Here is a 27538-nt window from a genome sequence, read left to right as displayed (position 1 = left end):
AGGCTCTGTGCTGACAGCTCAGAGCCGGGAGCTGCTTCAGATTCTGTGTCTCCCTCTCTCTCTGCCCCTCCCTTGCTGGCGCGGCTGTCTCTCTGTCCCTCTCTCTCTTAAAAATAAACATTAAAAAAAATTACATTGGACACATTCCTGTATATAGGAAAGAGTTGACAAATACAGGGAGCACCAGAGTGCAGCTTCACCACAGCAGGGTGGGGATCTGGGCGGGAATGGGGCTGACCTCGGAACCCCAGGGTGACCCCCCCAGGTGCAGGCTGGGCAGAAGGTCATAAGCAAGAGTCAGATTCTTTGGGGCTATATCTCACTCCTCTGTGTTGGCCACCTTATCTTGGTCCAAGTGTTTGTTTGAATTTATGGGTTCTGGGGAGGAGCTGTCGATGTGGACATGCCCAGGGTGGCCTTCAAGTGTAAAAGAGAGCTCTTTTGTTTGTTTGCTTGTTTGTTTTGAGAGGGGGGGCGGGGGGGGGGAGCAGAGGGAGAGAGAGGCAATCCCAAGTAGCCTCCGTGATGCCAGCCCAGAGCCCGCCAGCACAGAGCCCAATGTGGGGCTCGATCACAAACCATGAGACCATGACCTGAGCCAAAATCAAGAGTCAGATGCTTAACCAACTGAACCACCCAGGCACCCCAAAGAGAGCTTTTTTAATGTGCCTCATCTAGTTGTTTAAGTAACCTAGCTGAGGTCAGTTCTGGCTGGGCACTGGATCTGGGGTAGAATATTGGCTTTTAAGGTGCTCGTAGCCCAGAGGGAGAGAGGACAGTGACCACGCCATCCGTGGCATGCTGTGAAGACTTCATCTTCTTGGAGGGGGTGGTGTCAGGGCTGGCATTTTCTGTGAGTGCAAGAACAGTATGGGCTGGCATTCTGGGCAGGGGGTATAGCAGGTGCAAAGGCACAGCGGCATGAAATAGCCATCATGATAAGCCTTGCAGGGTCCCTGCTGGAGAGAGCAGGAGCCAGGTGGTAGAGGGGAGTGGGCACTGGGTAAATGGGCTTGAGCTTTATTCTGAGAGCAGCAGCAGGGAGAGAAATAGCATCAGACTGGCTTTGGGGGCAGCAGTGGAGAAGCCAGTTCAACCCGGGAGCCCAGAAGACCCCTGACGGTAGGTGAGGAACTAGGCTGGGGTCCAGGAAACCGAAGATGGCCAGCTGGGCCCCTGCTGGTCAGGGCACAAAGCGTTTTCTGTGCCAGTGACTCTTGCCCTGAGCTCTTTTTGTAAACACAGGGTGAAGGCCTGGACATACAGTTTAATAGGTACACAGGCCATTAACTTACTGGCTTTGACCTCCCTGGAAGCATGAAGCCCAGGAGTCTTTAGGGTGAGTAATGTCTGCCCTCTGGACAGGACGTTGGGGTTTCTCTTCCCACCTCACCTGGTCAGAGGCTTTGTTTGGAAACCTGAGCTGAGGGGCAGGGGTTTGGGGTGTCCAAGAGAGGGGAGAAAGAATGGAAATTGCTGTCCTGTTTCTAAAGCTCTGCGAATCTGCCAACTCCCTTATAAAAACCAATATACCCAAGAAAAATCACCCAAAACAATAAAAGGGAAGGGAAGTATAGGGGGGTAGGGGTCAGGCAGCATTGAGTCTAATTAGGTGGAGAATGACCTGAGTTACTTTTTATAAATTCAGATTCCCAGGCCCAGCATGGACACACTGAATTGATCCCCATGGGGAATCTGTATTTTAAATATTTCCATGTGATTAAAAAAAAAAAATCTTTTTGAGTTAAGATATAATTTACATGCAGCGAAATGCAAAGACTCTGTTACAGTTGGATGCGTTTCGACAAATTTATATTCCTGTGTAACTAACCACCCAGATCAAGGTAATAGACTATTCCCAGCTCCCCTAGAAAGTTAGTCGTCCTGTGGCCTTCCCCTCCCAGAGGCGACTAGTTTCTGATTTTTGTCACCACAAATTAGTCTTGCCAAGCCTAGAACTTTGTATCAATGGACTTGTGTCGTCTATATGCTTTTGTGTCTGGCTTCTTTCTGCTTGATGTTTTTGGGATCCATCCATGCTGTTGAGTGTATCAGAAGGTGCTTCCTTTTATTGCTGAGTAGTATTCCACTGTATGGATTTGTCTGTTGTTATCCATTCACCTGTTGATGGACATTTGGGTGTTTCCAGTTTGGGATGATTACAAATAAAGCTGCTATGAGCATTCCTGTACAAGTCTTCTAGTGGGCTTATCTTTTCCATAGCTCTAGGAAGTGAGACTGGGTTGTAGGGTGGATATATGTTAACTTTATGAGAAACTGTCAAAGGATTCTTTTAGTTACAGAAGTAATACACCTCAAGCAGTACAAAACACTATCAACTAAAAGTGATTTAAAATATTTTTTTAACATTTATTCATTAAAAAAATTTTTTTTAATGTTTTTATTTATTTTTGAAGGAGAGAGAAAGAGAGCGCGAGCGGGGGAGGGGCAGAGAGAGAGGGAGACACAGAATCCGAAGCAGGCTCCAGGCTCTGGGCTGTCAGCACAGAGCCTGACGCCGGGCTCGAACTCATGAACCGTGAGATCATGACCTGAGCCAAACGAAGTGGGACGCTTAACCGACTGAGCCACCCAGGCTCCCCTAACATTTATTCATTTTTGAGAGAGAGAGGGAGACAGAGCATGAGCAGGCGGGGGTGGGGTGCAGAGAGAGGGAGACACAGAATCTGAGGCAGTCTCCAGGCTCTGAGCTGTCAGCACAGAGCCCGACGCAGGGCTCAAACCCGTGAACTGCGAGATCATGACCTGAGCCGAAGTCGGACGCTTAACCGACTGAGCCACCCAGGCGCACCTACTAAAAGTGATTCTTAAAGATAATTAAAAAAAAAAAAAGTGCACTGTAATCTTCACTCTGTTTATTTGTTTCTTTCTCTGATAATGGTAAGATTACACATTTTCCTCTGCATACAGCTTTAACTGAATCCCTTGGATATTTACGTGGACATATATATTCCTTTTTATTACTTTCTAGGTCAGTTTTCTCTTCAGTTTTGAGGTCCTCTTTGATCTGGGGCTATTTAGGACGTGTCCAGCAAGCTGGCTCTCATTCTGTGGTGTTGTTATCGAAAATGGCATCGTGCTGTTCTTGGTTCTGCCACTCACTCTTCAAACAACGGACCATTGTGGGACCGCCATTTGTCAGAACGTACAGACCTGCCAGGCCACCCTGAATAGCTAGTCTGCATTTGGGAATCACTGACCTAGTCTGGCCTGTCTTAGTTACCGCAAGCGCTGCCAGCTCAGTGAATGAAAAGCTCCCATCCGGTGACTTTGAACTTAAAGAAGCAGGCCGAGGCCATTCAGCAGGCTGAGGTGGGAAGGATTGATACTTACTGAGCACCCAAGATGCCTTGTCTCCCTTCCTGCATTTAAGCCCTGTGCCTGACTTGGGGGTTCTTCCCTCCATCTTCTGGATGAGTTCACCCGGTCTCAGGACAGTAACTTGTGCTGCAGCTCACACAGCTGGGATATAGGAAAGGGAATTAGAATGAGACAGAGCCCCCCCTTACTCCACTGGCGGCACTGCAGAGCTTTACTGAGCACCTACTGCGTATCAGGCTGAGTGCCAAGGCCAGGAGGGCAAGGATAAGTAAATAAAACAGCCCCTGTGCTCAAGTGGCTCAGTCTCACAGGAGGGGAGAAGATCTGTATCAGGAAGAGGTTAATGAACAGTTCCAGAGGCTCATGCCAAGGGCAGGCAAAAGTCCAGGTCCAGGCAGGGAAAAGCATGGAAGGTCTGAGGGAGAGTGGTCCATTGGCAGGGGGAAAAGTGTGGGGACTTTGAGATCTTTGAGTTAAGCCTCCCCGCCCATCCACTTTCTGGATCTGGAGAGTGAGGTCTGAATGAGGCTGATCAGCTATCAAAAGGGCCATTGTTCCTAAGTTCTTCCCCCAGACTCAGGCTCCATTCAGTGATTACGTTAAACAGGTAAATTTAAGGGCAGGGTTTTTACCTTTGTTTCAGACTCTTGATGGCCACATTCATAATTCAGATTCTGATTTTATCACAGCTAATAGGAAAGGGGGTGAGAGGACGAAGCCATACTGATCCAAAAGATTCCTTAGCACTTGGTTGCTCAAGAGACATCTGCAGAATCCGGAATGGGGGTTCCTGGAAAGCAGGACCTCCTGGCTCCCGTGGGCAGCTCTGTGGAATAGAATCAAGGCAATTGCAAGAGGGCTAGAGGGCCGGGGCTGAGCTCTAGATTTGCTCACTTGGGTCCTCCCTAGTCCCTTGGAGCTTTAGCCTCCCCATTAAATGGAGGCTGGGAGGCTGGGGGGACTTCTGAGAGTCCTGGCCCTCCCACGGCTTTTCGGCTCTTTGCACACAATAAAAGTGCTAAGCCAATCACTGCCATGTTCCACCATCCCCTTTCTGGCAGAAAGTCTCTAACCCAGGCCAGGTTGCCTGTTGCCTGGTGGGGGGGGGGGGGGGGTGGAGGGGTGAAGTGTATTTCAGCAGAGTCATGCTTAGTGGGTGAAGGGCACCGGAAGGTGGTGGTCATGAGGGCTCTGCCCTCTTGCCCCATAGCCAGTTGGCACCTGGAGATGATGGCTGCTGAGTTAGGCCTCAGGGAAGACTCAGGCCACGATTTCAAGGACATTCGTGCTCTCACCAGATGGCACTTGGTATCTCTTCTCTGGGTGGATATCCCTACGGCTTGAGACAACAGGCTTCTTGCCAGCCTCTATTCCTCCTAGGCACCGCTCTGTGGGGGCATGCCACTCTCCTTGTCAAAAGCCTTCAGTGGCTCCCTAGTGCTGTATGAAATCAGGTCCACACGCCTTAGCCTGGCATTCGAGGCCCTGCAGAATCTGGCTCCTGGCCAGTGTTTACCCTCATCTGCTACCACTTTTCCCCTCTCCTCGTGATTTGGCTGTTTTCTGCTCCTAAAATGAGCCTGGGGCTCTCTTGGCTCTGCCATGCCTCAGCCCACAAGGCCCTTCCTCCCTTCTTTTTTTCCAAAGTAGGCTCCATGCCCAACATAGGGCTTGAACTCAAGACCCTGAGTTCAAGAGTCACATGCTCTACAGACTGAGAGCCAGCCAGGTGCCCCTCTCCCTTCTCTTATTATTCCCCCTCTTCAAGGGCCAGCTTGAAGCTGCCTGCTTCATGAAGCTTTCCTTCAGCCCCCTAACTGTGCCTGACACATAGTAAGTACTCAAAAAGGATCAGATGAGACAAAGTGTACATAATCTAACCTTGCTCGGAGCCTCTGTAGGACAGAGCTCAGATCTTTGCAGTGCTGCCTTTCAGCCATTCATCTGACTGAGAGCACAGCCGGGGAGGGAGGGATAGATGTTCCCGCATCCAGCAGAGGGCCTGGCACACAGTAGGTGCTCAGCACACAACTGAAGGCTGATTTCATCTATTCTGAGATGAGAGCCTATAGTTTAAACAACTGAGTGGGTCCGGGCTTGAAAATTATATTCACCCATCATCATCCATATTTATTGGTTCTGGGCCCTGGGGATGTGGCAGGTGAGCCATTCAGACCAAAGCATGGCCATACCCTCCCTCATGGAGCTGACTATAAAATGGTTTAATGAATGATCGCAGCGGCGTGGGGCACCAGACTTTGGTTGCCAGATCAAGCCCCAGGCCTGAAAAAACAGTACCAGTGGCTGCAAAATGGTCTCCCGGGGCCAGCTCTGGACCACAGGCACGTTTTGTGTTGTCCACACGGAGTTGTATAATCGAGCCAGTAGTTTTCAGCATAGGGTTTATTTATTTTGCGGCTGCATCTGGCCGTTGTCTAGTGTCTCTGAACACACTGCCGTCCCACCTGGCCACCCCCTCAACACGCCCCTGACCCCCTAGCGGCTTCCTTGGGTCTGGCCTGGCCCTGGAGGCATGGAAATGCGCTGCCAGGGGACCCTGGGCAGGTGGAAGCATTCCGCTCTGTTCATCCAACGGGGCTGGCAGCGCGGCGCGCACGCGCGCGAGAGATTCACGAAGGCCGGCTTCGTGTTTACAGCCCTCCAGCGCAGACCTTCGTGTTTCCACGGGGGCAGCTCGAGGCCGGAGCTGGGGAGATCCAGGCAGCCCCCACGCTGCTCCGCGAAGAGCCCGCGGCACACCCCTACGTCGGGCGGAGTCACGCACCTTCCCAGGCAGCCCCGCTGTTGTCAGCCTCTGCCGGGAGTTCCGGGCTGCGGGCTCCAGGCAGGCGGCCGTTTGCCTCCTTGAATGCAAAAGAGTCAGCCTTCTGCAGAGAGGATCCGAGGGCAGCCCTAATCGGCCGCCGGAAGCCCTCGGTCTGAGACCTGGAATGTTTTCAGTGGATCACGTTAGCTTGGCTGAGCCTGTGAGTGAAGTAAGTGGGTGATCGGTACCTATTCTCTAAGGCCCATCGCAGGATGCAGCGGTCCCCCACCCACCCGAGCCGTGGAGGGGCTCGTTGTTAGTGGGGAGGCCGAGAGGCGCGGGAGAAGTTTTCTTCCCCCTCCATCTCTTCCTTCCCTCTGACCCGCCTGCGGGTTGTTGCTACATCTTGGCCCTGTCCTGGGATATGGCAACAGCCATAATAATGGTAAACGCACAGCAGTGCTTCTTAGACTTGAAAGCTGTAGACGTCACCTGAGAGCTTAAGATGCCCCTTCCCATGCAGGAGGACTAAGTTGAGGGCCTGAGTTGTGCATTTCCAACCAACTTCCGGCGGTGATCTTGCTGCTGGTCTGCAGACCATGCTTTGAATAAAGGAGGTAAATCATAGCTCTTGGGTGCCCGCCCTACTTCCTCAACCAGCCCCTGTGCCTTGTGAGCATCGTCTCCCTAACCATCACAAGAGATACGATGATTTCCATTTTGCTTGTGAAAAGTCAAAGCCCCAGAAACCGCAGGTAACTTGCCCCCAAGGTCACACAGCTGGGAGGCCGCTGAGCCAGGCCAGGCCCTCTGGGCCAGAGCCACCTTGGAAAGGATGCTGGTGGGGAAGCCGTTTTCTACTGAACGGTGTCCACGGTCCAAAAGCCACAGGAGGCTTTTCAAGGCAGCCAAGTCGGATGTAAATCAGGGAGAGCCCAGGGCCAGCCAGGCAGCGCTGACAGCAGGGCGGCCTGAGGCAGTGTGTCAGGATCAGGTCTGAAGTGGGTCTTGCTGCCTGGCGTGACGAGCTGCCCCGGGATGCTCCCAGCTCCTGGAAGACCAGTGTGGGGCCTGCCGGAACCCAAGAAGGCTCCTTGTCAGTCTTACAGCCTTGTTATTTAGATGCATCCCAGGGTGGAGGGCTGGCCGGAAGCGTAGGCACTGGAAGGGCTGTGAGCTGGGACCTGGTGCGTCATTGTTTAAATACTGGTTCATCCTTGCAACTGGGGATCTGATGGAGGGCTGAGGTTGCTGAGATCTTCTGCGTGGCTGGGGCTTTATTTTTGCACCCGGCACCTGCCCCAGGCGATTGGGAAGAGAACAGATTTGGAGTTTGGGTCCTCACAATGTGGTCACAGGATGCACAGTCACGTCATCACCTGGGAATTTGTTAGAAGGTAGAATCTTGAGCCTCACCCCAGACCTGCTGACTCAGACCCTGGGGGTGGGGCCCAGCACTCTGGTTTAACAAAGCCCTCAAGGCTTAACTCTGAGAACGGCTGATTTCTCCATCTCAGGCCAAATGCCCAGGAGTCAGGGAGGGTCAGTCCTACCCTTTGCTGCACATTCTTGGTAGCCAGAGTACCAGGGTTGCAGGGGGACTTCAGATTCATTTCATCTGTGCCCCACTTTTCTGATGACCTGAATGTCAGATAAAGGGGCATGCACAAAGTTATACAGCACATCTGAGACAGGGCGTAGGCCGGGATTCTTAAGAGTTACAAGTTGCAGAAATCACTTGAAACTAACTTGAAGAAGAAGGAAGAGGAGGAGGAGGAGGAGGAGGGAGAGAAGGAGAAGGAGAAGGAGAAGGAGAAGGAGAAGGAGAAGGAGAAGGAGAAGGAGAAGGAGAAGGAGAAGGAGAAAAGAAAGAAAGAAAGAAAGAAAGAAAGAAAGAAAGAAAGAAAGAAAGAAAGAAAGAAAGAAAGAAAAGAAGAAGAAAGAATGTAAAGAAGAAGAAGAAAAGAGGAAGAAGAAAGAATATAAAAGAGAAAGAACATTTACTGACTCTTAATTGAAAAGCCCCGGATCATACTTCAGGCATGGCGGGATCCAGGTCTTTGGACCTCCGTTTCTTTCTCTCCATTCCTAGGCTTCTGTGTTGGCTTCATTCTCCTTGGGCTACCCTCAACTGCATAGGATACCTCCTGTCCCAGCATAGCCGTCTCAGCCTAGAAAGAGCCTTTTTCCACCCCTCTTTTTTTAAGAGAGTGTAGGAGGAGGGGAAAGGGGCAGAGGAAGAGAGAGAATCTTAAGCAGGCTCCATACTCAGCATGGAGTCTGATGCCGGGCTTGATCCCTCAACCCTGGGATCATGACCTGAGCTGAAATCAAGAGTCAGACACTCAACTGAATGAGCCACCCAGGGGCCCCGAAAGAGCCTTCTTTTTTCACGATATTTTTAGCACAAGCCCCTGTCATCACTCTCATTGTCCACGCTTGGTCAAGCCCTTATCCTTGAGCCAGTTGTCACGGCCTCTCTGGTTGGCTAGGCCTGGCTCACATGCCCACCCAGAGCCCTATGGGCTGAGAGTGGGTGTGCATGGGTCTCCAGATGGAAGAGATGTGAGGCTGTCCCCAGAAGAAGGGTCATGGGTGCCAGGAGGCTGTCCCCACAGGAACTTAGTGCTACTCTTTTCCTCCTCCTCCTGAGCTGGGCTGCCCTCACGCAACTGCAGTGGTCTCACACCAGATAGAATTATACTCCTTCTTCTGGTTCCCTTAACATTATGCTTATAACTGTGCGTTAAACATGCTTCTTCATCTTTCCCCCTTTCCCTCTTCCCTTGCTGTCAGGATGGCGGGTTACATGCGCCACAGCACCTACACCAGTGGTAGGCATCACTAATCTACCCCAGCCTTCGCGATGCCATGGGAAGCCCCCGAGGCATTGTGTCACATGTTGGCCCTTTCCGTGGGGTTCTGGGCTCCATGACAGCGGGGACCTCAGCTGTCTTGCTCATTGCTGTGTTCCCAGTGCCTAAAGCAGTGCCTGGCCCATAGTAGGTGCTCCATGATCTTTAAAAATGTATTTTATTTTTAAGTAATCTCTATACACGACATGGGGCTCGAACTTACAACCCAGAGATCAAGAGTTGCATGCTCTACTGACTGAGGCAGCCAGGGACCCCTTAATAAATTATTGACTGAATATTCTTACCCCACAGGGCCTTGAACACAGTGGGCACCCACATGAGCCCATGGGGGCCCTGACGTAGCAATGAAGTTGTGTAATTTGGGGGACCGGGAACTCCATAGACTGCTGGGGCCATGTTTCTGTCAGGAAGGGGCTCCAAGGGCAGGGCCTGAGGCATGGTGAGGAAAGACTTGCCCACCCTGCGGCCTCTTCTGCCCTCCCACCATCCCTCCTTTCCTTCTCTACCCTTCATTTACATGTTCACTGAAATGTGAGATCTTAGTTGATAAGAAGCCATTTCCTGGTTTTCTGCATTTTTATATTCTAGGAAACCAGGGAGCTTTCCAGCACTGCTCCTCTGGTAGAGTGAGAGGGAGAGGTGATCCTCCCCCATTTGCATTTTTCCCTAAGCTGAGTTCCAAAGAACAGGAGGTGTTCTATTAAAAAAAAAAAAAAAAAGAAAGAAAAAGAAAAAAAAAAGCCTTCTGGGGTCAATCACGTTTGGGGACTCCTTGGCACCGTGATTCTCAGAGGCTCTAGCCAGTCGATGAGTTACCGTATTCTCCCAAGAGTCTGGGGCCCCCAGGGCCTCCTCAGCCCCTCTGTCTTGCCTTATCACGTCTCTGTGCTCACAGGGAACAGCCATTCACAGAGCTGGGCCCATGGCTAGGCCCGGGGCTCCCAGGGATGTAGGCTGCTGGGTAGGGACAGGGCCCCAGTGGCTCTTGCTGCTGACAGTTTGAAGGGCCCTGCATCCAGGAGGGGTGTGTGTGTGTGTGTGTGTGTGTGTGAGAGAGAGAGAGAGAGAGAGCATGTGCGTGTATGCATGAGTGTCTGAACCCCTGATTTTCCCAACCCTGGCCCCACTGGGTGTTGATCCGGCCCCTCCCAGCATGTATGAGTTGGTCACACATGGAAGAAGGCTCTGGGTCTCGTGTAAGCCACAACCTGACCAGATCTTCTCTTCTTTCCTTCTTTGCTTCCTCTCGTAATAGGTCCAGAACAACAGCCCTTTCCGAGGAGCCTCCAAAACGTAAGTGGCCTTTGACCTTCTCATGGCATTGGTGTCTCACCGACCTGGGGCACTCAGGATCTCAGTGTCTTCTCCAGGCTCTAGGAGAAGGAAACAGAACCCCTAGGGCTCCAGGACCTCGTCCACGCGTCACCTCCGGGCTGTGGGTTTATGGCCCAGGTTGGCCGCCTGCATGCCTACTGTGCCAGGGAGGTAGCCCTACAAATGCTGAGCACTGATTTTGGAGTCTGGCCTGGACCCCATTCCTGGCTCTGCCAGCGAGTGGTAATGGGGAATTGTGAGGATTGGGGTCGGGCACATGTAAAAGGGTGAGATGCTTGGCTCCCAGCACAGCTAGGATGCTCCAGGACTTGGGGCTGGTGTCCCGACTGTCTCTTCATTAAACTTTTTATTTTTATAAAATTGGAAACCCTCAGAAAAGTTGCAAGGATAATACGGTGACCTCCTGTATACCTTTCACTTAGATTTTCCCATTGTTAACATTTGCTATGTTTGCTTCATCTCTATATATATGCTATAAAAATAGTCATGTTAATATTCTTTTTTTTTTTTTTTTTGCTGACTCATTAGGAAATAAATTGCAGGCATGATGCCCCTTTACCCCTAATACTTCATATGTATTTCGTAAGAGCAAGGCCACTCATTCTCTTATATAAGCACATGTAATTATCAACCCCAGGACATTTAACATTGACACAATTCTGTTATCTAATCTACAGACCTTAATGACATTTTGCTGACTGTCTCATATTTACAGAAGCTGCCCCCCCCGCCCCCCGCCCCCCCCCCAGTTCAGGATCACAGTGTTTTTAAAAGGGGTTTAATGGGGCAGGAACCTGACTTTCCTGCAGATGACTTCTTTACCTTGGTTTAAAACATCCTTACTATTGGGCTTTCAAAGCTTTTTCATTATGGCATTCAGTAAGAAATAGATTTACAGCAGGATGCCACTGAGCTCCCATGTACACACACAGATGAAAGTGAAACCAGCCTCATGGATAACTCACATCCTCACCCTCTTTAGGGCTCTGTTGTATTCCGTTCTCTTTTATAAAAATGATAGTCCTGACCCTTTAAGTTGATTTCATGGCCCATTGGTAGACTCTGCTCTGGAATTTGAACACCCTGGCTTCTTGGGCAGAAATTTCTCTTGGGGGTGGAAGGGGGGAGGGGAGGAAGGTAGTGTCCTGGCCAAGCTCCCACTGGTCCCGAGTTGGAGTTTGGTAGATTTGGGGTCCCCTAGGAAGCCAGGACTAGGAGAAAGATCCTGAGAACCCTGGCCCACTGCTGCCCATGGTAGACCTTATTCCATCCCTGTAATCCACTCCCCACCCCCCTCTAGGCCACCTCACCTTCTGGAGACTTGTTCTTTATGCTGTGACATCAGACATGGAAAATCAGGCAGGTGTATCTCTGGGGGCTCAGGACACCTCCCTGGCCAGCTGCTGAGTGGGAATGGAAACGTTCCCATCCATGTCAGCCTCCAGAGTCATTGCCATATTTGTCACAAACGTCAATAAGAATTATCGTGAACATTTATTGAACTCTTTAACAGCATGCTCGATATGGCATCGAGAGGTTTAATGCATAGGAGCTCATTTTATCCTACAACGGTCTTAGGATGTGGATGTTGTTCTTTCTGTAAAAATGACAGATACATTTACTGAACATTTACTCTGTATCAGGTACTGCTAGGCACTTTATAGACTCCTGCAGTCTTCAAAGTAACCCTCATGAGTTAGATAATTAGCTCCATTGTACAGATGCAGAAACTGAGGTGCAGAGAGGTGAATTGACTCCCCCCCCCCCCCCGCCAAGGTCACACAGCTAGGAAGGATTTGAACCCCAGGTTTTTGACCCCGGTATCCACACCATCCAGCACTGCTCTCCCCTCCCCATCGGGCTTGAAGCCGACTCCCAGTCTGGTCCCTTCCCAAGGCCTTGCACTGGTTAATGAGTAGCCCCAGGGCAGCCTGGAAGCCAGATGCCTGTGGCTACAAAGCTGGAGTTTGAGTTCTGCTTCCAGATAAAGAGTCTTGTGCAAGGGGCCCAGCCCCCATCTGGTCTGGTGGCTTTCTAGGCAACAAAGGGTCACCGTTCCTCTCCTCCAAGGTTTGCTGATCCATCCACACTTGGTGGGAACCCATTTCACAGGAGAGCCAGTGGAGGCTGAGAAGCGGGTTTGCTCTCAGGTCTGTGTGACGCCTCCTCCACGCTGCCCTCTAAGTTTTCTCTTTGTGGAAGGGCTCGTTGGCCATCTGACATGGCAGGCAGCAGGATCTGGAGGGAGGGTGTTGTCAGGGAACAGAAACTGTCATCTCTGAAGCTGGAGCCCCACCGGGCACGAAGGTGTGTGGCTCTCCTCCCTGAGGCCTCCAGGTTCCCATCTGAGGATGGGTGGTAATCACTACTCACTAGCCCCTCACAGGGTGTGCACGGCTGGGAGATGATTGAGGTATGGAGGGTTTTCAGTTGTTCAGCAGACTCTGAGTTATTAAGGAGCCGGCCAAAAAAAATCATTCCTGACAGGCACCACCCATCTGGTGGAAAGTCCGTGGAGCTGGAGAGTCAGATAGTCCTGGATCCAAATCCTGTCTCGGTCCTTTGCCAGCTGTGTGACCTCGGTAGGGGAGTCCCTGAACTCCTCAGAGCCTCAGCTTCCCCACCTGTAAAATGGAGCAATAAATGCCCCCAAGAGGATTGGAAAGACAGGCAGCCTTTCCTGTGATGACCCCTTTGTCGTCACAGTGGAGGTTTGAAGTCTACAGGCCTAACAGTCAGTCCCAAGCACCCTAGTACATGTTCTAATTTCAGCTCCCTGGACAGATCCCCAGGAGCCACCCGCCCTTAACCTGCCTCAGCTGAAAATCCGATCCACCCTTGGGGTGTCTGTGGTAACCTTAGCCGGAGGGGAATCCTCTCTGGGTTTGCCATAAGAATTCCCAGAGGGCTTTCTCCCTCCCCCCCCCCGTCCCCTCCCCCCCCACCCCTCCAGGTTGTAAACTCCAGCAGACCTGTGACCCCCTCATCACCCCCTCCCTGGAGGGCCCAGGCAGTGAGAAAATGGTATTCACTGTTTGTCCTGATTATAAAAGTGACACATTTTTAAAAAGTTGAGATATATGTGACATACAACATTCTGTAAGGTTTTTTTTTTTTTTTTGAATGTTTATTTGTTTTTAGAGACAGAGAGAGAGACAGAGCATGAGCTAGGGAGGGGCAGAGGAAGGGAGGGAGACACAGAATCCTAAACAGGCTCCAGGCTCTGAGCTGTCAGCACAGAGCCAGACACGGGGCTTGAACGCACAAACCGTGAGATCATGACCTGAGCCGAAATCGGACTTAACCAGATGAGCCACCCAGGTGCCCCACAACATTCTATAAGTTTTAAGGTGTTAAAACATTTTGATTTGATACATTTATACTGCAACATGTTTGTCACTTTACATTAGCCATTCTATTGGGCCACATAATTATCATTTCTTCTAGGAGAGAGAGAGAAGGCACATGAGCAGGGCTGAGGGGCAGAGGGAGAGAGAGAATCTTGTTTATTTTATTTTTTAATTTAATTTAATTTAATTTAATTTAATTTAATTTAATTTAATTTAATTTAATTTTATCTTTTACTTTAATAGAGAGCACACACAGGAGCAGGGGAGAGGAGCAGAGAGAGAGAGAATCTTTTTTTTTTTTTTTTGAGAGAGCAAGCGTGAGTGGGGGAAGGGCGGGGGGGGGGGACAGAGGATCTGAAGCAGCCTCTGCACTGACAGTGGTGAGCCCGATGTGGGGCTCGAACTCATAAACCGTGAGTTCATGACTTTAGCGGGAGTTGGATGTTTAACCGACTGAGCCACCCAGGTGACCCGAGTTTTTGTTTTTATTTTAATTTTTTAAATTTTTTTGAGAGACCGAGAAAGACAGACTGTGAGCAGGGGAGGGGCAGAGAGAGAGGGAGACACAGAATCTGAAGCAGGCTCCAGGCTCCGAGCTGTCAGCACAGAGCCCGACGCGGGGCTTGAACCCACGAACCGTGAGATCATGACCTGAGCTGAAGCAGGACGTTCAACACTCTGAGCCACCCACGTGCCCCACCCCCCTTTTTTTTTTCTATTTTAGAGAGAGAGCACACACGCGTGCATGCTCGAGCTCGTAAGCAGGGGTGAGGGGCAGAAGGGGAGAGAGACAACCTTACGCAAGCTTCACACCCAGCAGGGAGCGTGACTCTGGGGCTCAATCTCAAGTCCTTGAGCTGAAATCAGGAGTCAGACCCACTGAGCCCACTGAGCCACCCAGGCGCCTCAGTAATGTATTTTTAATACAGAAAATTTGGAGAGCACAGAGGAGTCAAAAGAGGAAAATGTAATTTATCTCTGTTCCCGCCGTCCAAACATACCCATCTAACAGTGCATTTATAAACGTGTGGGTAAATATACATTATTTAAATGTTTCCTTTTCAAGTTGAATTCACAGTGTAGCAATGTTTGGGAGCCAACTTCCCGCCCCCGCCCCTTAACATATTTCTAAGCGTTTTTCTGGGTCTTTGGTCTTCTAAGTCAGGGTCAGCAGGGTTTTTTTTCAAAGGGTTAGATCGGATGTATTTTGGGCTTCGGGGCCATGTGGTTTTGCCTCCACTGATCTCAGTGGAGTTTGTCCCGCCTCTGCGGTTGTAGCCAGAATGCAGTCTTAGACGATATGCAAATGAGCAGGTGTAGTTCTATGCTAATAAAACTTTATTTACAAAAAGTAACCTGCTAGATTTGGCCCAGGAGCTGAGGTTTGCTGACCCCCCCCCTTTCTTAATTTGTTCTGATTTGTTTGAGGAAACCATCATTTATTTAATTAATCCCCTAGTGATGAGAGATTGGCCGTTTGTAGTTTCTCTTTCATGTAAACCACTCTGCTGTGAACATCTTTTTTTTTCTTTCTATTTTTAATTGTGGTAAAATACACATAACATAAAATTAACCATCTTAACCATTTTTACGTCTACAGTATATTCACATTGTTGGGCAACCAATCTCTAGAACTGTTTTCATCTTGCCAAACCGAAGGCACTGAACATCTCTGAGTGGGCATCTTTACACATTGGTCTGTTTCAGAAAATTGGAATTGCTATCCTAAGCTGGGGGTGCGTTTTTACAGTGCTGGGCACATGTTGCCGCATCATTGATGCTGAGAGATTGCCCCAATTTAAGCCTTTGCCTATCAGCGGTGACAGCGCAGAGGCATCAGGAGGGAGTGGTTCCCCCTCCCTGGGGAGCCGCTGCCTTCAGGCCTTTAGGGAGCAGTGGATATAAAACAACTCATCCCAGAGAAACAGCTTTCAGCGTGTGAGCCTTCCTCTGTTGGGGAAGAAAAGAAAAATTCAATAAGCAAGGTATGCTATGAATACTGGACCAGACTCAGAGGTTGATCAATATACCCTTTAGAGAGAGGGGAGGTATGGGGCTCCTGGGTGGCTCAGTCGGCTAAGTGGCCGACTTCAGCTCAGGTCACGATCTCGCAGTTCGTGGGTTCGAGCCCCGCGTCGGGCTCTGTACTGACAGCTCAGAGCCTGGAGCCTGTTTCAGATTCTGTGTCTCCCTCTCTCTCTGACCGACCCCATTCATGCTCTATCTCTCTGTGTCTCAAAAATAAATAAACGTTAAAAAAAAATTTTTTTTTTTGAAAGAGAGAGGGAGGTGTGGTTAAGACCTCAGTTCAGGTGTCCAGTGACTCTGGGTGTAAATGCAATTTGGCCTCGACCTTGCTGTGTGACCCAGGGCATGTCACTTAACCTCTCTGGGGCCTAGAGTCCTCTCAAAATAGACCTGATGTAGAATGATGTAGAGGCTCTCCTCTCTGGTTGGAAGATCACGGAAGAGAAACTATGAAAGTTCTTAGCACAGTGCCTGCACGTAGGCATATACAGGCAATAATAGTATGTGCAGCCCTTTGCTGTTCTCAGAAAGGTTTTCCATCTGTAATACTTGCATTATTTTATAGCGTAGTTATTACTGTCCCCGGCTCAAGAAGGCAATGGCCACCTCGAGGTCAGCCATGTGTCAGCACAGGGAGCCACGTCTTTGGCTTGTAGTCGGTCCCACACAGCAGCTGCTGGGAGCTGGGGCCTCTGGACCACCAGGGTGAGCAGGAGCCTCCTCTTTGGGCCTCACCTATGCTGGGAAAGCTTGGGCCTCAGGTGGAGGGAGAGAGGATTCCTTGGTTTATTTCCCTGTCTTGGCTGTTAGCACCAACTGGGGTCAGATGAGGGTTTTTTCAAGGAGAGATGTTATGATTCTAACATGTGGGGATTGTTCCCCCCACACCGCCGAGCGATTCTCCAGCACTTGCTGGAGGTCCTGCCTTTAAACTGGCTTCTGACTCTATCTCCCTGGAGACAGCGTCAGATTCTGCAGGACTCCCACCTATACCTGTGCTTTCGACCAACTGGCTATAAATCGGAGGTTCCTACAACCTCCTCCTTGGGTTTGATTAATTTGCTCGCAGAACCCAGAGAAACATTTTATTGACCAGATTAGCGGTCTGTTTATTAAAGGACATAACTCAGCAACAGCCAAACGGGCACGTGGAAGAGACGCGTGGGGCAGTGTCTGGGGAAGGGGCGCCGGGTTTCCATGCTCTCTCCAGTGCCTCTCTCCCCAGCTCTCCATGTGTTCACCAGTCTGGAAGCTCTCCGAACCCCGTCCTTTTAAATTTTTATGGAGGCTTCAAAAAATAAAACAAAATAGAATAAAAATAAATTTTTATGGAGGCTTTATTACTTAAGCGCGATGGATGAAATCATTGGCCGTTTGGTGATTGAACTCTATCTCCAGCCCCTGTCCTTTCTGTGGAGGTCAGGGGGTGGGGACTGAAACTTCCAACCCCCTCATCCCTCCTTGGATTCTCCTAGCAACCAGCCCCCATCCTTAGGTACTTTCTAGAATCACTCGTTAACATAACAAAAGACACCTTTATCACTTTCCTCACTTGGGAAATTACAAGGATTTTAGGAGCTCTGCCAGCTTTGGGGGGGCAAGACCAAATATATGTATATTTATTAAAAATCTCAGTATCACAGTTTTTTGTTTGTTTTATTCCAGAAACTGGCAGGGCATTTCAGAGAGCAGAGCTGCCCGCCGACGTGAAACCTGAGTGGGGTTTCTGGGAGGTATTCCCATTTGTTAGTCTGTTCTCAGCCTGCAGATAAGAAGTCCAGAAACCCAGGCTCCCAAAAGCAGGAGCCTCCTGGATTCCTAAGGCTGCAGACAGCCTCGGGTTGGGAGGGGCTGGCTCCCTGAGGCACCCCTGAAGGAGGGTGCCCTGAGTCAGTATTCAGACCCAGCCTCCCAAAGGGTTCCCCGTGGCACCACCTTTATCTACCCATGTCCCCGCCAACTTGCTGGGGGACCTTGGACGAGTCACTTGCCTTCTCTGGGCCCTCTTTTTCCTCATGCGTAGAACAAGGGTCCGGAATCATTTTCCCGGGGAGCTCGTGGGATAGCAGTGCCCAGCTTTGGACATGAATCTCAGCTCTGCCATTTAGGAGCCAGTGCCTACTGTGATGGTCTCCTTCCCTAGGCTGGGTGATCTCTATAAAGCAGACATCGGTGCTCATGCCCCGTAGGGTCTACCACGTGCTTGACGGCTGGCCCCTACCCCCAGCCTGGCAGCTTGGTGGCACACCGTCTGTAGTGGCTTTTGCATAATAGGTTTTTCACCCCTATGCCTATGCCTTCATCCCTAGGAGTAGCCAGAGGCAGAGTTTGTTGGGTTTTTTTTAATACTTATTTTTTTGAGAGGTGGGGCAGACGCTTGAGTCGGGGAGGGGCGGAGAGGGGGACACAGAGGATCTGAAGCAGGCTCTGCACTGACAGCAGAGAGCCCGATGCTCAACTCAGGAACCATGAGATTATGACCTGAGCTGAAGTCTGACTCTTAACCCACCGAGCCCCCCCAGGGCCCCCTGCCGGAGGCAGTTTTGAATGGCTCCTCTGCTCCTCATCCCAGCCCAGCTTAGCTCCCACATGACGTTGCACACGTGTTCTCTGACCCCCAGATTTCTCCACATTCCTTTCATCACCCCTGAGCTCTTGCTCTGTGAGCCCCATCTGCTCTGCTGTGTTGTGACCAGGCCATGCCTCCCTCCCTACCTCTTGCCACAGTGAGGGGGTCATCGTTCTGATTTATGTTTTCAGGTCAAGTTCTGCTGTGGCCTTTTGTTTGATTCCTTCCTAGTCTTTTCTTGGTTTCCTGCCTGTCCTGACCGTGTCCCCAACATGAGAGTTTTCCTTGTTTTTTTGTTTTTTTAAATTTTAATTTAATTTTTTTTTTTTATTTTAGAGAGAGGGTGTGCAATTGGGGGGGGAGGGGTAAAGGGAGGGAGGGAGAGAGAATCTTTTTTTTTTTATTTTTTTTTTAACGTTTATTTATTTTTGAGACAGAGAGAGAGACAGAGCATGAACGGGGGAGGGTCAGAGAGAGGGATACACAGAATCTGAAACAGGCTCCAGGCTCTGAGCTGTCAGCACAGAGCCCGATGCGGGGCTCGAACTCACGGATCGCGAGATCATGACCTGAGCCAAAGTCGGCCGCTCAACCGACTGAGCCACCCAGGAGCCCCTTTTTTTAAGTTTATTTATTTTGAGAGAGAGTAGGGGAGGGGGAGAGAGAGAATCCCAAGCAGGCTCCATGCTAATAGTGCAGAGCCTGACATGGGGCTCAAACCTACCAACCTCGAGATCATGACCTGAGCTAAAATCAAGTCAGATGCTCAATGGACTGACCCATCCAGGCACCCCATGAGAGCTTTCTCTTGTCTATTAGGTTGCTGAGGCCGAGAGAGAAACCATGCTTGTTTGTTTTTAATTTTTTTTAATGTTTATTTTTGAGAGGGAAAGAGACAGAGCACGAGCATGGTGGGGAGGGGTGCAGAGAGAGGGGACACAGAATCCGAAGCAGACTCCAGGCTCTGAGCTGTCAGCACAGAGCCCGATGCGGGGCCCGAACCCACAAACCATGAGATCATGACCTGACCCAAAGTCGGACACTCAACCAACTGAGCCACAGAGGCCACCCCCCCCACCCCCGCCCAAGGCCATGTTTTAATAAGGACTGTAAGGCTGGCTCCTGATCTGTGGGAAGGATGCCATGATCGATTAGGAATGTCTGTCGGGAGATAAGGATAGGTGGATGTGGTATTCAGGGCATCTGTGAGGTAAGGACTATAGGACATCTTTGGGATCAGACACCTGCCCTAGAAAAACTATGGAAACAGGGAAGAGGTGAGAGGAGCAGGTACCAGGTAAGAAGCTTCCTCTGAGTGGGAAGAAAGAAAGGAACATTCCTGTGGGAGGATGTGACCCTTACAGTCCCAGGGTATTTCATTTGTACTCGGGTTGAAGTTTTCAGTCCAGATGGCCCAAGTATTTGATCCCTTTTATTTCCTGGGTGTCACATTTTATGCTGGATTCCGGGGGCAGGGAGGAGGGTGGTGGTGATAACAAGGATCCCTCCAGACACTCTGAATAAGGTTGCTAGATAAAATACTGGGCGTCCAGTTGAAGTAGAAATTCAGACATACGGTGAGTCATGTTCTTAGCGAAGGATGTCGTCTCTGCGGTCTCTGTCGACCCGGCAGTCTTACCTCTGCAACGTCATTGATTCAGGCCGTTCCGGCAAACTGGGTTGAACCGCTGCTTGAAGTTGCAGACGGTCCCCGTGAGCTGGTTGCAGCTGCTCTCGCCCCAGCCCTGGCCCTCTTGGCGGTGAGTCTCTGAGACGTTGCCGCCTTGGGCATCTGCGTCCTCATCCAGGCACCCGAAGGGTCAGCCCGGTGGACTTACGAGGTCTGGTTTTGACGTGGAGATGCTTACTGGGCCCCAGTGACACCCCAGAACTTTACAGTCATTTCCTCATCTGAGCCATGAGACCTGTGTCAAAGTCCTGATGTTCTCTGTTTCACGGGTGGAAAAGCCGGGGTCGGAGGGGTGCCTGGGGATGTTGCTGCAGCCACACAGACAGAGTAGGAGACAGGAATGGTGCGCTTCTAGTCCAGGCCCGGGCTGCCCGCCCTGCCCTCCTTCCACAGGGTGCTGCCCAGCGGGACCCTGCTGCTCTCTTCTGGACTATTCCCTCCAGACCTTCTCCTGTCCTGTGAGGATCTCACAGCTGAATGAGTAGAGTCGCTTACTTAGCATTCATCTGTTCATTCACATGGTGAGCATTCGTGGAACACCTGCTGTATACCAGGCAGAGTGCTGGGCAGTGGGGATAGAATGAGGAACAAGGCTGGAAGGAAGATCACAAAAAACACTTTGGTTGCAAAGCGGAACAGGGGTTCCAGAATGCAGTCCGTGTGCGTAACCAGGTCTTGTCTCTGGGTGGAGGAGAGAAGCGGGCCACTTCTCCCGCAGCCGTCTGCCTCCACCCTCCTGTCCGTCCGTCCTTGTGATGAGCCTTCTGAGGCTCAGAGAAGCGCACTGACGTGCCCAAGGCCACACGGCACCTTGAGACCTAGTGCCTGCACTCCTCTCGGAACCACCTTTTTGGCCCTGGTCTGCAGCTTCCTGGCCGTGTGACCTCTGGCCAGTCCCACTTGCCAGGGCTTCAGTTGCCCCACCTGTAAAAGGGGGACCGTGTGCCCACCAGGCTAACTGGTGACGAGGAGAAAGTAGTTTGGTATGTCGAAAAGCTTGACGCAAATAGGTCTTATGAATGTGTGTTATTAATTTTAAATGGTCGTATTGAAGTGCTTTCAGGGGTGACTTAGTCACATTAAATAGTCCAGACACCCAGGAATGTCTCATCCGAAAAGAAACAAAACTAGAAAAGCTGCAGTTCTGGAAGGCCCCTGGGGCCGAGGCGGCTTCTAGGTACTGACTCCCATACATCTCTGGCCTCGTCTGGGATCCCAGCTGATCCCCATGTGGCTGGTTCTGAAAGCTTTGTGGCTGCAGACTGGGCATGCGGCGTGCTTCTGGGGAGAAAGGCCACCCCAACTTCCTTAAAAAATTAACTTTATGGGGCACCTGAGAGGCCCAGTTGGTTAAGCATCTGACTTCGGCTCAGGTCACGATCCCGTGGTTTGTGAGTTCCAGCCCTGCATTGGACTCTCTGCTGTCCGCACAGAACCCACTTCAGATCCTCTGTCCCCCGCCACCCCCCCCCCACCCCTGCCTTCTCTATTCTTCCCCTACTTGTGCTCCCTCCCTCTCTCTCTTAAAAATAAACATTAAACAAATTGATTGTATTTCATATCCATAAGCTATGTGACGGAGCTAGTGACACAAATATAAAGATACAGCGTCCATTTTTTAGAATCTTACAATCTAGTGAGATACATGTGAACCTATAAATTACATGAAAATTGAGTGTGAGCTTTCTCTTTCTGTCTTACCGAGGGACAGTTGGCATACATCATGCCAGGCCTGTTGCATGATGGTTTCATGGAACACGCTGGGAAGTGATCCTCACAGGCTCTGTTGCCCTGCATCATCTCACGTAGATAACGGTAGCTCCCAACTCCATGAGGTCACGGCGGGGCAGACCTTGTGTTTTCCTTTTGACATTTATGGTCCATTTGAGAAATTCATATATTTTCAAACCCCTTCCAGCCCCACTGAGTGGGGGAAAGGCCCAGACAAGAATCTTTGATGTCAGGGGAAGTTTGGGGAAAACCTGTAAGCATCTGAAACCCGAGAATTGAAAGTCTGTTCGTTCAGTCATCAAGAGACTTCTGGACTTCTCCCTCAGTGCGGGCCCTGGCCGTGCCCTGGAGACCCAGAGCCGAGCCTCACTCTGCCCAGCCTGGGAACCACCAGGCCAGTGAGGACACAAGTTGGCTGTGGTTGGTGGGGTCTCTGGAAGATGCTTTGGGCAACAGAGTTCAAAAAACTTGCCCAGAGGCCTCCAATGACAAAAGCATGCCAGGCAGGCGCTAGACAGGAAAGGCATCACCAGCCCTGAAAAGGGAAAGCCGGAAGCCTCTCTGATGCTGCAAGTAGCTGGGCTTGGCTGGGGCTTGGCCGCGGTGTCTCGCTCTGGGGCAGAGGGCAGGGGAGAGGAGCTGGATGGGAGGTCTCGGCTGGTGACCCTGAACGCCCCGCCGAGTGGTTGGCCTTGATTCACTTTGGGGAGCCAGCCTGGGACCAGAAGTCCTTACGTACTGCTGCCAGGTGCCCCCTCAAAGGTAGCAACTATGGAGTTGTTTTGACCACTGGCTTCTGCTCAGGAAAACAAACAGCCCAGCCCAGCCCTCGCCCAAACAGGGCTGCGGGAGGATTGCAGGCGCTGCCAGAGGTCCCAAGAGGAAACCCACTCTAACGAGATGTCTAACCTAGTTTTGACGACTCACGTGGTTTGGGGAGCATGTGAAATGCCTTGGGAAGGGTTGGCGGTGAGCAGACTCGGCGGCCCATTTGATACAGAACACTGGACGAGGAACTGTTTGTTTGGTTTTGGCCCCTGCGGCTTGTTGCTGCCTCTCCCTGCACTTAGTTGCAGGGTGCTAAGGAGGGGCGGAGTCCGTGTTACTGACGAACAGCTTGCAGTGAAAGGTGGCTGGTCTTCCGCATCCTGGGGCAGGCCGTTTCTCCTGAGAGCAAATCCAATCGTGCACAGAGGCACTTCCTCCTACCTTCCGTTGTGTAATTCCAGACGGCCCATTTTACAGATGGTGCAATTGAGGCCCCAAGGGGAAGTGACATTCCTGAGGTCACCGCTTACAGCTGACAAGTAACAGACTTAGGTTCCAACTAAAATCTTTTAAGGTGACGCAGCACAGGCAAAAGTGGAACTAGGCAGAGCGTATGTGGGGAACAGGGTCTTGCAGCGGGCAGTGCCTGTTGGGGAATTCGTAGAACAAAGCTAGAGAGGCCAGGGGGGTCCCTCCTCTCCACGGACAGCACGAGGGTGGAATTATGTAGAACTCAGCCATCTGGGGGTCAGCAGGAACCGATTGACCAAATAAATAGATGAGTCAATTAAAAAGGACGGATTTCTTGACTATTTATAGTTGTGGCCTAAATCTCAGCTATCCTTGTCCCCAAGGAGTAAAAGGAGACTTTTTCTGATCGGCCAGGCCATCTAAAGGGTGAATAAGCTGATTAAGTCCTGGGCTGCTGCAGGGGATGGGACACTGCAGGAGGGTCAGGGTGAGAGGAGCTCAGAGGAGGTGGGGGCAGGGATGATGCTCTTTGGACTCCTTCCTTTTCCTCCATCCACTTATTATTAGCCACACCCGCAGGTTTTAGCCACCTAATTGCTCTAGGTAGTATGAAATGAAATGGTTAACAGTTCTTCCTGGCCCGAGGGGGCCAGTATTTAGTCATCCCAGCACGTATACATAATTAAATGGGAAGGTCCTTGTAAAGCATTTAGCCCAAAGCCTCAGCGATGTGGATGTTTTTGTTACTGCCATTTTTAAAAAATGTATTTGTTTATTCAGAGAGAGAGAGAGAGAGAGAGATTGGGAGAGACAGGGAGAGCAGGGCAGGGGCAGGGAGAGGGGAAGAGAGAGAATCACAAGCAGGCTCTGCGCTGTCAGCATGGAGCCCGACGTGGGGCTCAAACTCAAGAACCGTGAGATCATGACCTGAGCTGAAATCAAGAGTCAGACGCTCAACTGCCTAAGCCACCCAGGCGCCCCTGTTACTGCACTTTTGGAATTGAGACTGGCCCAGTACCCGTGATAGGGGCCCCCTCGGGAGACCCGGATCCTAATCCTAGCTGGTTCATTTGCAGAATGACATCCCCACCTCCTGCTGGCCTCAGTTTCCTCTGGTGTCAGGTGCAGAGGGGGACTTGCTGGTGTCCAAGGTCCTAGTCAGGAGATGCCCCAGGGCCCAGCGGTTGAGGACTCAGGATTCTGGAAGCGCCTGTGCCTCTCTCAGCCTCAGATGGGGTGAGATTCCTCATCTCATAGGGCGGTTAGTAAGGACTGGGTGAAAGTACTGCCCCCGAGTGCCAGGCGCTGAGCTGGGCATATGCAGGGTCACTCAACCCAGGGAGTTCTGGAACTGGTGTGCAGTTGGAGGATTTTCCATGCTTTTCAGGCGTTTAGAGTGTGCTTCTTGTTCTATGAGAGTCTCCGAAAATGTTATGAAGTCTTACTACCTTTGCATTAATTATAGGAGGAAAGCAAGCAGCAATAATCAGTGAGAAGTGATCTAAGCAAATACAAATATTTAACATGATTAAAAAGTTACTAACCAACTTGGGGCACCTCGGTGGCTCAGTCAGTTAAGCGTCCGACTTCAGCTCAGGTCATGATCTCACAGTTCGTGAGTTCGAGCCCTGAATTGGGTTCCACAGTGGCGGTGCTGAGCCTGCCTCTCTCTCTGCCCCTTCCTGGTGTTCTCTCTCTCTCTCTCTCTCTCTTTCTCTCTCCCTCTCAAATATAAATAAACTTAAACAAAACTTAAAGTAGAAAATGAAAAATTACTAGCAGCTAGAATTATATCAAATGCCCAACATAGTGCCAGCTACAACTATTTTTTGTTTCCAGGACGTAAGAACAGCTGGAATTCGAACAATAGGTTGCCATGGCAATGATACACCCGGGTCCTCCTCATTGGCTGCCTCTAGGGAGGAGGCCCACCCTCTGTCCTAGAGCATCCTCTGACTGTGGGAGGAAGAAACTAGGATTACAGCTGAGCAATCTGTTCTGCCAGGAGATGGACCAGGGATGGTCAGGGAAGGCTTCCTGGAGGAAGTATTTGAGGATCGAGAAGAGCAGGGATGTGCATTTCAGGGCCTGAAATGGCCTGTGAAAATGCACCCACTGAGCTGTGAGAGCCCAGGGCTTCCCAGGCACTGATGTAGAGAGACAGTAAGTTCTATGACAAAGGACCCTCCTCTGGCTTTAATTCTGCTAGGGACATTCCCAATCGGTGGCATTTTTCTGGAGTATGCAGTCTCTGGGTACCTGGGCTGTGTTGGAAGGGGCATTGTGACCTCAGCAGATTTTCTGAGGTCCATAGCCAGCGTGCTGGGCATCTTTTATACTCTCTCAGGCTTCATGAGAAGCCCCATTTCCCAGTGCCTGGGGGAAGTCCACCTGTGTTCCTGTCTGCTTACAGGGCCTCTGTCCCCTTACAGAACCTTCCTGAGCTGCCTTCTGTGATTCAAGCCTGTGAGGTCCCCAACAGCTGCAGTTACCTAGGAAATGGTGTCCAGGGAGTCCACTCAGGAGAGGGAGCAGATGCTCTGACCTGAGTGGTCCTTCAGGGGGCCTGGTGGGAACAAGAATCAATGCCTGAAGGAGCCTCTTGGCCCCTGGACTGATGGGAAGTAGATTGCCGGGTAAACAGGCAGGGCCTTCTCTTGAAGTCAAAGACCTTTGTGGGATTTGTGCATGTCCTGGGTCTGGGTAAGAGCTCCCCAAATAAGCTGGTCCTAGGCTTCCAAATAGTAGGAGCGGGCAAGGCAACCAGAGGCCTAGAACCCGAGTTGAAACACTAGAGACCAAAGCTCTTATGCCTAGGCCTCAATTTCCCCACCTGTAAAACGGGCACATTAGACCGGATGATGGTATTGAATTTCATGAACTAGTACACATTCAAAAAAACAATTGGGGTTGAAGAATGCAGTGGCCCATCCTTCTTGGGCTGGCAAACTTTTTGCCATAATTGCTGTGGTCTTGCCTTCCTCCTAGCAGGCAGTTGCCTGAGATTCGCTCCAGCATGAATAATGTTTGCCCTCACGCACAACATCTTAATATGCACCTGTCTGGGCACAGGCCCCGTACTTAGTGCTTTACCTGCATCAGCTCACGTGATCGCCCCTCTGCCCTGAGAGGATGATGCCATTATTGGTCACCTTTTACAGATGAGGAAACAGACCCAGTAGGGCTGCTCAGGGTCCCACAGCAGAGCCTTGGAGCTTCCTGGAAAGCCCCCTTCCCTTTTCAAGCCTCAGTCTCCTCTGTAAACTGGGCATTGGCGTCCGGGGCTGATCTGTCATTTGTTGATGGCCACTTAAGGGGTCTCAGGTACCCAGGGATTTCTAGCGAGGACCTTTGGGGTTTTGAGGCCCCTGGCAGTTGAGGGGGTCGCGGAATCTGATTTCTGTAGCTGCAGCCCAAGGTCCGCAGCTGTGCCTACCAGGAAGGAGGGAGGCTGCCTGGCCACTCTGCTCCAGTAGCTGGTCTGCATTTCCGCCATGGGCTGTTGGGTCCGCTCTGCAGCCCATTTCCCCGGCAGCGCCTGCCGCACACGTTTTGTCTGCTCTCAAGGTCGGGCCCCAGGCCCTGTAACTTCCACGTCCCCCGCCGCCCGTGGGCCAGAGGGGTACCGACACCACCTCGTGTGCTGGCCTGGCCGCCGGCTCCTCTGGGCATCTTCTGCCTGTCTGTGGGCAGCTGCCTGAGCTGCTCTCCCGACCCTACTCCGAGGCTAGGGACAGGAGGTGACAGGTTTCCGCATCTGTGCTCAGATCCCCAGGGAGCCACCAGCCCCCAGGACCTACATCGTCCTAGTCAGCGCGTGTACTGAGAGTGTCCCCCAGGGACACTGGTTCCCCCCCACTGTGGAAGAGGAATGGAAGAGGAGGCAGGGGCGTTAGGGTGATGCCCCGCATCTCAGAACTGGCCGGCCTGCCTTTGAACCCTGGTCCTGGCTCTGCGAGGTGATCTGTCAGGTGTCCAGCAGACCTGGCACACAGGATGTGCCCAGCAGGACCTTGGCTGTGAGTCCAGGCTGTCACTGGTCTCAGGAAGAATATGCCTGCATTTGGTCATTGTCCTGATAGCTCATGTTTTGTTCTGGCAGAGTCATCTGTACATATTAGCTCATTTAATCTCTCAGCAACCCGAAGAGGTAGGTACTATTACTGTCCTCGTTCTACATTTGAGGAAACTGGGGTGCTGACAGGTGTATCTGTGGTGTGTGTTTACTTCTGGTGGACAGGTTGCCTTTGCAGAAGGAGAGGTGGCTGTGTGTGTGTCTGTGTGTGTGTGTGCACCTGCGCGTGGGTGGATGGTTGGGATACCGCCCTTGCAAGCTGTCAGGGTCTGCTGGTCACCTGGTAGAAACCACAGCCCAGAGAGGGGCAGGTCTTGCCTTGGTCAAGCAGTGGCCACTGGCCCAGCCAGGGCCTCACCAGGGTCTCCTGGGTCCTTGCCTGCGGTTGTTCCTTGGGTTTGGAGAGCTGGCATGTTAGGGACAGGTGCTTCTCCTATTGGAAAGGCCCCACCCGTTGCTTCCACTTTAGGGAAAAAGTGACCCCCTGTGCCAGGGTGACAGGTGCGGGGAGGGGTTCCCAGGTCTCAGGTGATGTG

General features: G+C 51.2%; 1 protein-coding gene across 2 annotated transcripts in view; it reads left to right on the top strand.

Annotated features, from left to right (window-relative positions):
- SLC6A6 (solute carrier family 6 member 6) overlaps positions 1 to 27538 on the top strand; it is an 88481-nt gene that overhangs the window by 2957 nt on the left and 57986 nt on the right. The window contains exon 2 of one of the 2 annotated variants that reach the window (XM_003982523.6): positions 10241 to 10278. The exons of the other annotated variant lie outside the window; for it this stretch is intronic. The gene's annotated coding sequence lies outside the window, so the exon portion shown is untranslated. The remainder of the gene's footprint in view (positions 1 to 10240; positions 10279 to 27538) is intronic. 2 annotated transcript variants of the gene reach the window in all.

The sequence above is a fragment of the Felis catus genome, chromosome A2, assembly GCF_018350175.1.
Source record: "Felis catus isolate Fca126 chromosome A2, F.catus_Fca126_mat1.0, whole genome shotgun sequence".
NCBI classification, from domain to species: domain Eukaryota; kingdom Metazoa; phylum Chordata; class Mammalia; order Carnivora; family Felidae; genus Felis; species Felis catus.
The sequence above is the reverse complement of the archived record's forward strand: the minus strand, read 5'-3'. Positions and strand labels throughout refer to the sequence as shown.